This window comes from Acinonyx jubatus, chromosome X (genome assembly GCF_027475565.1).
Source record: "Acinonyx jubatus isolate Ajub_Pintada_27869175 chromosome X, VMU_Ajub_asm_v1.0, whole genome shotgun sequence".
Taxonomy (NCBI): domain Eukaryota; kingdom Metazoa; phylum Chordata; class Mammalia; order Carnivora; family Felidae; genus Acinonyx; species Acinonyx jubatus.
In genome coordinates, this window is record NC_069389.1 from 14,481,775 (window position 1) to 14,490,486 (window position 8,712).

Genomic DNA, 8,712 nt, shown 5'->3' on the forward strand with positions numbered 1-8,712 from the left:
TTAGATTTGGATCTAGGTCCTTGAATGCTTAACCATTTGCTAAAGTTCTTCTGTTATGTTTATGTACATGCTTTATCTCCCCGGGCAGATGTAAGCTTTTAGGGGCAGTATTATGTCTGGATCATCTTTGTATCCTCCTGTGCCTACCCACAGGGTCTATCATAGGTAGTGCCCTCTAAATGTTTGCTAAATGAGTAAATATAATATGCTGTGCTACAGGTTACTTATACCTAAACCATACAGTCCCAGGACACTGTGGTTTAAAAAAAAAAAAAAAAAGGAGGGGGGAGAGCTTTTCTTTTGGCTGTCATTATTGTTCTTCTCTGTTCCTTTCTGCAATGTCTAATCTGCTGTGGCTAAATTTACACAAGTCTAGGTCATGGGCCACGGAGAAAATTCTGTGAGATGAGACAGAGTCCCTCACTCCCCACACCATCCTCCTTCCCAACACCTAATAGACCTTTTACTTTTTACTCTGAATTTGATTTCTAGGCTGTATGAGGCCTCAAAAAGACAGGCCCCAAGTGTAAATTGGTCGCTATTATAGGTGTGGGTATTCTAAGGGAGAACAACTAGCAATATATGCTATACCACAACTCAGTTGATAAATTCCAATTACATTGCAGTTGAAACTAAAACACATGCTTTAAATCAATATTCAAATGCACAAAAAGGAAAAGACAGTCACTACACACAAATAATTTGGTTGCATAAATATTTTATTACATCCCCTTGGGAAGTTTCAAGGCTAGGAGAAGTTCACAAATATGCTTGCTGGTATTTTTAAAGAAAATGTTGGAAGAAGTGATAAAGTTATACACACACATAATTCACCAGAGACTATTAGTGAAATACCACAACTTTTTTTTTTCTTTTTTAGTCTATCTTGTTATAACGACACTAATCTCAAAATTGAATAACAAACAAAAAAGCTCTTCTTTACTGTCCTGTCAATATGTAAGATGATGATGGGGAAGCCTGAGTTAACTGCGTTTAAGACAGCACCTTTAAGTTTTTCATTTTGACTTCAAAACAGTTTATTACTTTGGTTTCAACAAGTATTTCACATTTATACCTAAATGCAAAAACTCATATTGATTTAAGTGAAATACATTAAAGCTACATATTTTCCTTTGACAAAGAACAGCTGGCTCTTTTAACTTTAACTTTTTTTGCTTGTGGTAATGGTGATTATCCTAACACAGGATAGAAAAAGTGTATATATCCATACATAACTTGTTGGAATTGGACATGATTCATTACTTAAAGATTTCACAAATACCTACTCAATTCACTCAAGTAAATAATCAAATTTCCCCTTTTCTGCATTATCTATAAAAGTAATCAGAAAAAAAACCTCTGAATTCTAATGTTGTAACTATAAAATTCCATCTCTGAATTGTGAATAATCAATATTAAGAATGAACATTTTTGGTAGTGAAGATTTATTAAATCTAGCCTCCTGGAGGAAATTAAGGTTTCTAGAGAAACAATTTTAGTTTTGCTTTAGTAAAGTCTACCCCAACAAATTAGAAATTAATCTTTTTCTGTGCAAAACAAACCCAAGAAGAAAATAACTTTTTAGGAATTTTTAATTTATCTAAAAAATTATAGTCTACAAGTTGAAATAATTATTTATTTGCAAATTTAAAATAATTTATGTGAAAGCTATGTATTTACTTAAGAAGTATGTTATTTCAGAAAACAGATAACTGAAAGACAAGTCAAGGGTTGCCAAAATCCCAGTTTATAGTTGTAAATTCCTAAGGTTTTAAAGCACAGCCACAGGCTAATTGCCCAAAGACCTGCTGCCCACCGACATTTGCGGAGGACTGAAGTTAATAGCAGGGCATGTCAATTTACTACAGGCAGCTCTCGGTGCGACATTTTGACAAAAGAACTGGGTCAGGTTACAGCCTGTTCCTATTATCACAGCAGTCTAGATTTATGGTTTCTAACACCAGCCCTACAAGAAATAATGGAAATGATGACAACAACAATCCCTGCTAGACAACAGACTACAGAAAAGCATGCAATAAACCACAATCTGAAGTGATCAGAAAACTAAACATCCCTCACAATACTTAAAACATGAGGCAGGTGTCAGTAAATTATTCATTTAAGTTATTTCTACAACCTCTCAAAATGTCAACCCAAAAAATCTCAGAGTTTCTAATGTAAAACACAGCAAAATTTAAAGGTACTTACCAGTATCAAGTACTGCATTTAAATTCTTTTAATAATCATCAAAGACGATGTGTTTCATTTGAACAGATTTATGAAACTATACCAAGTTAATAAAAAATAAAGATAATATTGATCATTTTTTTCAAATAACATTAAAGTGTATTAATACTCCAAATAATACTTTAATCTTTCAAATGGAAGAAAAAAAGACAGTTTCACAGCAAAAAGCATATGTTTACAACTGTACAGAGAGGCAAGGTAACAGAAGAAACACATGTGACTCATTAATTTAAAAATAAAGGTACAATCAAAATCTTAAACTAGCTTAAAATGATGAAAGGTAAGAAAAGTGACCAAATGTTAAAGAAAGTAAGAAGAACCCTGTCAATACACATACCTAATTTAAAAGACTCTGTCAAGGCTACAAGGTACAATTGAAGCTGTTTATGTCTGGAATTCAGCACTAGTTAATCCTTACAAGAAACGGAGGTTGAGAAAAATCAAATATGTATTCTAAAGAAAAGAGAGCCCCACCAACTTTTCCGTGAGAAAATAAAGTATCCTAAAGGTATGCCCTAAATTACAGTGTATCTGTCCCTTCTGAAGTTTACAATGGCACATTACCACAAAAGGTGGGCACTCTTTCCGCTCTTACAACAATTTGCTCCTATAAACTTAGGAAGGGGCAGAGCCACAGCCATAAACACAGGTCACAAGTAGTAGTAGTCAAATGCTGTCTATCTTTAAATGTTTCCTAGCTCTTTACTCATAAAAACGCTTATTTATTTATTTTTTACTCTTTGGTTAAATAAGGAATTCATCTAGCCTAGGTGAGATGAGTGTAAAATTAAATTGAACAGCACCATCATATAAACTGCTTAAAGGAGCCTCAAATCTTTTGCTTTTCACACAATAAGATACCCTCATTTTTTACATCAAAACCTTACCACCACATGCCCAAAAAATGGAAGTAGAGGAAAGGTTTAGGGATGGACATATATTTCGTAGAAATCATTTAGCATAAAAATCACTCATATTATTATTTCTAAGGTGGCCAAGGTTTACTTATGTTAGACAACATAAAGACAAAAGAAGCAAAAATGCCTTACCCATGAAAACCAAAGAGCATATGCACATTCCAAATCTTAGATGATTTTTCTAAAATTATTTTCAAGTTATCCAGCTTTAAGAACCATCACCTCTGCTATCTTTTTAAAAATGAGATGTTATCACTATAGTAAAGGCATTTCTATACTTAGAGTAACCAAAGCCCAAACAAGTTAGAGCCTGGAAAACTTACCACTAAATTATACCAACCTATTCTAATGTAAGATAAACAGCAGCGGTTTCTTCCATCTATTTCCCTAAGACAAAAGGATCATAAATATTAAGACCCCAAGCCAGGAAAGGGTGAACTTTTTCTTTCAAAATCATCAACATCAGCCATTTTCAAAATTTCCAGGGTTTTGGTTCCTGAAATTAACTATCACTCCAAATCCTGAGATATTATGTAGTAATTTTCAGACATTAATAATGTTCTTAAAATTCTTAGGGGTGCTTGATTTGCTCACTTCAAACTACAAAACATCTCCTGGCAATGCCAGACCTATATTCACACCATAGTCTCATGGTTCTAACACTGATGGCTGGCAGACTTTGTTCATATCTTGTGTATCGTAAAAACCAGGAATATGATTATGAGGAGACAATGAGACTCCCAGGGAAGTGAACTAAAAGAAAAACTGACCTCAGATTTCCATTCACAGCTGGAATCAGAATAGAGCTGGCATAAAGGGGAAAAGAAAAGGGAGGCAGACAGGGTAACCTGGCAAAAAAAAAAAAAAAAAAACAACACACAAAAAAACAAAAAAACACAACACTAGAGGCCACTAATAAAACTTAAAGAACAGAGGATCCTTTGCATCCTCCAATGTTCCAGTTACTAAAGTTACAAGAATCATTTCTATTAACCCAAAGAGAGGGGCAGTAAAATATTCAGGTGAAATTTCTTCCTCTCTCCCCATCCCCCGCCCCAAGAGCTCAAACTAAAATTGGAATTTGGATTTTCCTTAAATGGAACAAGGGGCTACATCATTTTCATTCAAAAGACTTGGTATTTATTCAGCCTTTTCAAGGCACTTTACTATCATCAATTATTTCTCCATGAGGCAGCGCAGGATTACCCTGACCATTTCACTGATGCGGAAACAGACACCAACAGCAAAGGGAACGGGGGGCAGGAAGAGGGGAGATAGGAAGCATCTGGGAGGAACAGGCAGGCAGCTAAAAAGGAACAAACCCAAAAGAAAATGAGTCACATCTGGCTTATAGCTGGCCATCATAACCCTTGTTATTTTTGAGCTCAGAGATTTCTGAAACATTTTGAAGAAATAAAGTGCTCTAAATTATCAGTTACAGTCTAAACTACTTACTTGGCCATAGAAATGAAGTTATTTAGCATTAAAAAAGACCCAATCTCCAAAGCACATAGATTTCAATTTATACCAATAATTCATTTTTCTTCTCAAGCCTAACCAGTATGTTTATCTGTATGACCTAGAAAATAATCTTTCATAAAAATGTACAGCTTTATTTAATCATAAAGAGGCACAAAGTTAGTATCACACAAACCAGAAATAATTCAGTTACACCCAGAATTTTGTTTAGAGAATTATGACCAAAACACTGACTCCCTAAATTTGCCTTAAAATAAAAGAACTACTTGTTTTACATTCATACTGATTTTCTTAGCTATAACTTTGAAATGTTCAGGAATAAAGTATTGATAGGAAGCCTTAAACACCCAAAAGCCAACAAGCACAGCCTCTGAATAAAAGCAACTTGAACCAAACTCCATACTACAGACAGCACAGGCACTTAATAAAGATGTACTGATTGAAACATAAAAAGACTGACCAATTGCCTCATGAGAAAAACTGATACCACCTCTTTAAGACTGACTCCAATGATTTTTGTACATATCATGACATCATTAGCTTTGAGGCAACCTCACACATAATGTAGTTCAGTTACATTAATCTTTTCTTCCAAATAATTTCAAAACAAATCAAGTTCTCTAAAGGAAACAGATATACACACTTAAGCTTGTAAGGTTGCATGATACACACGACATTCATTCAAAAATTTCAAAGCAGTTTTAAAAGTGTTTAAAGCTTTGAAAAAAAATCTATCACACTGTTTTGAAGACAATGGATAAAACTACAGCCAAACGAATACAAAGCATCAGGTGAGTGCTCATAAATTCACTCCTTTCTCAAAATCCCAACTGGACTTGTTTCCAAAAGCTTATTTTCACAATCCTCCCATTAAATATACAAAATCACAGACCGAAAAAACACAGATCCTTGGAAATACTTTATTTCATGAGTAATTAAGAAAAAGAATGGCAAGAAAGGCAAAATTGTCATTTTTGAAGAACATTCCCAAGCACCGCTGTTGAAAAGAATTAAATCAGTCTATGAACTACTGTTATAATACAATTGCTTGTCACAGAAAGTTGTACTCCATAAATGTTATATGTCTTATAATACTCTTTGCCCAAAACAGAAATATGAATAGCTGTGCGAGCATTAAAAATGGAGCATCTGCAGTTGTTTTGGTAAAGAAAACTATCCCTGACAATTTTGTGTAAGGAAGTATCCACTTTCCCTGCCTTAGTTTCCCCCTATTAACAGATCCATCCACTTTCTAGAGATATCCTAATGTCACCTTAACAGATAAATCATAAATGCTAATCTAGTTCTTCAAGATCAAGGCTAATTTCAAATTATAATCACACTTTGTAATGAACAAGTGTTCTACAACCTTAAAAAAAAATCAAGTCTTAAATGGGAATTTGTAAATACCGGTGCTGGCCAAATATTTGGGGGCGGGGGAGGGGGCAAATTACAGCCCTCAGCTATGCAGAACCTCAAGGTGCAAAATCTATTAAATTCGCCTGCTAGCTCTCCCTCTGGCGATTTGGCGATTTTTACACTAGGATGCAGCACAACCACTAGCCAGGTGGAAAAAGCCAAGAACGCTATCCCTTAAGAAGGCACTAATGGTCCCTAGACCAGTTCATGCCGCGAAAGCACAGCGGCCGCCTCGCAGCTCTTTGGGACTGGGAGCCCCGCTCTCCGCGCCGCCCCCCAAACACGCAAGGAGGGCCGCACCCCTCCCGCCCTACTTCTCCCCTGAGAGAGAGCCACCGGCGCCCCCACCCCCACCCCCAACCGCCGGGAGTCCCGGGGCTCGAGTCCGACGGGCACCTGGCGCCGGGACCCGAGCCCGCGCTCCGCCACGGGCGCATCCTTCCGGGCTAACGTTTCCCTCCCAAACTCCAAAAGTTATCTCACAAGTCCCGGAAGGCAACCGGGCGGGCTTCAGCCCAGACCACGAAAAGTCATCCCGGCTCCTCAGCCCCACCGCCCGCCGGCGCTGCCCCCGGGCCCCAGCTCGCCCCCCACCCCCAGCCCAGCCCCACCCACAGCAAGAGGATGCTCCGAAGAGTGTTGTCCGCGCTTCGGGCCAGGGGGGCAGCTAGAGAGCGACACGGCGACCAAACACCGCCCGAGGGATGGGCCCGTGACCCGCGACGGGGCCCCGGGGGAATGTGAGGGGCTGCGCAAAAGCGGCTATGAGGCGTCGCGGAGGGCGCTAAATGGGGCAGGGGAGCCCTGGCCTCTGGCGTGAGGCTGCCGAAGGTGGGCCACGCGGGTAAAAGCCAAGATAAGGCCGGACCCCGCGGGGCGGTAAGGGGGCGTTACTCACGCGGGACGCGCCGCGGAGGTCTCCCGGCCACCCGACCGCCCGCGGACAACGACCAGAGACCAGATGCCACGGCTCCGCCTCTCTGGTCTTCACGGGGCCCACAGTCGCCACGCACCTTCGAGTCTCGTCAGCGAAAGGAGCGAAATTGTGACACTGGTCCCGCGAGCCGGTACCGGTCTTCACACCGCCGCCGCCATATTTGAGAAGCCGCGCGCGGAGCCGCGCATGCCCCGCAACCGCCACCGCCGCCCCGCCCCCGCCCCGGCTGGCCCGCGTGCTCGGCGGTTGCCGCAAGCACGCCCTATGACCGCCGCCGCGTGCGGGGCCCGAGCTGGGGGCACTGCCGGAAGGCCGCGTGAGCGGTGGCAGGCGAAGAGACGCTGCGAGCCCAGGAAAGCCCGGGGTCCTCCCCCCCAGTATCTGCCCTCCCGCCAAAAAAAAAAAAAAAAAAAAAAAAAAAAAAAGCCAGTCGCAGCCCTTTGCACCCAAGACTGTGACGGGACCCTAACTGAGACCCCGGAGTCCCCGTCAAGTTCCATCGCGGGAACTTGCTCCTCTTGGCCATTGCCTTTGACTCTCGGTCACCACCCACACTGACCACGCACCTAAAACGCAGGCGCTTCCCTGGGAACTGAAGCAAGTTCCATGAGCAAAGAAAATGCAACTCTTTATAGCAGCTTGAGCAAAGCCACTCCTTCGCGGGTTGCAGCATGTTCCTTGAAACAGCTTCCCCCCACCCCCATGGGTTTTTGCCACGCATTCCCCTCCAGGTCCACGTTCTGAATTTGGTTGTTCCTCTAAGCCCAAGCTGGAGCTAACGGGGCTAGGTTAACCCGGAGGGGAAAGCCATTTGCTCACTAGTTTGAGACTGCTTGGGACCGTCCTCGAGAGTGCATTTTGTGATCTCCTCTGGTGGATATTCCTCACCAGGGGCGGGCCGATGTGCAGGTGGAGGTTGCGCCCGAAGGGAAGGGGGAGGTCGTAAAAATAACCTTGAACTGGCTCAAGACTCTCTCAGCACAAAATGTGGCAAACAGAAAATCCGAGAAAAACATCCCATCCCTCCATCCCTCGTTGTGAGGTTGGGTATAAGCAGATTTAAAACTTTTGTTTGAAAAATAATACAATGTGCTGTGTTAGCGAAAAGTAACCCACTGGCAGGCCATCTCTCTCCAACTCTGAAAAGCTGGATGTGGGTTTTTCGTCTGTGATCGCCTTAACTTGGTATATGGGGCATATTGTATTTTTAAAATCATAATTAGGAAGTTGAAGCCTAAAACTAAAAAACAAAACAAAACAAAACAAAACCATACACACAACCGCGGAATATACCCATTTTCTACAATGCAGAATACAATTATTTTCATACAGAACTTTTGCAATATTAAACGAAGGCCAAATTTAAGTGTTTTTTTTTTATTGTATGTAAACATTGGCCAATAGCACAAAATCAAACTGCCGAAATAAATGTTCACGCAAAATTCAAGAAAACTTTAAGGCGAAATAGAAAAACTAGGCCACTGTTACTCAAATACTAAAGAGAGATTTGGTCATACCAATTGTATAATATATACATACCATTTAGTAAGGAATGTTGAAATGGTCCAAGATCAAGGTTCGAAATGTTTTCAAAGGCTAAAAAGATATCTTTGAGAGAAAAAAACAAGTTTAATCTAAGCAGACCCCTAGTATGGACTACAGCAGGGCTTGGAGGGATGAGGGAGCTTAAATTTTTAATTATTGGCCATTGTC

At 40.6% G+C, this 8,712-nt stretch overlaps 1 protein-coding gene across 6 annotated transcripts in view; it reads right to left on the bottom strand.

Annotated features, from left to right (window-relative positions):
* Positions 1 to 7,193, bottom strand: part of SCML2 (Scm polycomb group protein like 2) — a 99,339-nt gene extending 92,146 nt beyond the window's left edge. For 4 of the 6 annotated variants that reach the window (XM_027054514.2, XM_053202124.1, XM_027054509.2 and 1 more), the window contains exon 1: positions 7,076 to 7,193. The gene's annotated coding sequence lies outside the window, so the exon portion shown is untranslated. Of the gene's footprint in view, positions 1 to 6,960 lie in introns of all 6 variants that reach the window. The other 2 variants (XM_027054511.2, XM_053202123.1) reach the window with 2 other exon arrangements.
* Between the last annotated feature and the right edge of the window lie 1,519 nt (positions 7,194 to 8,712).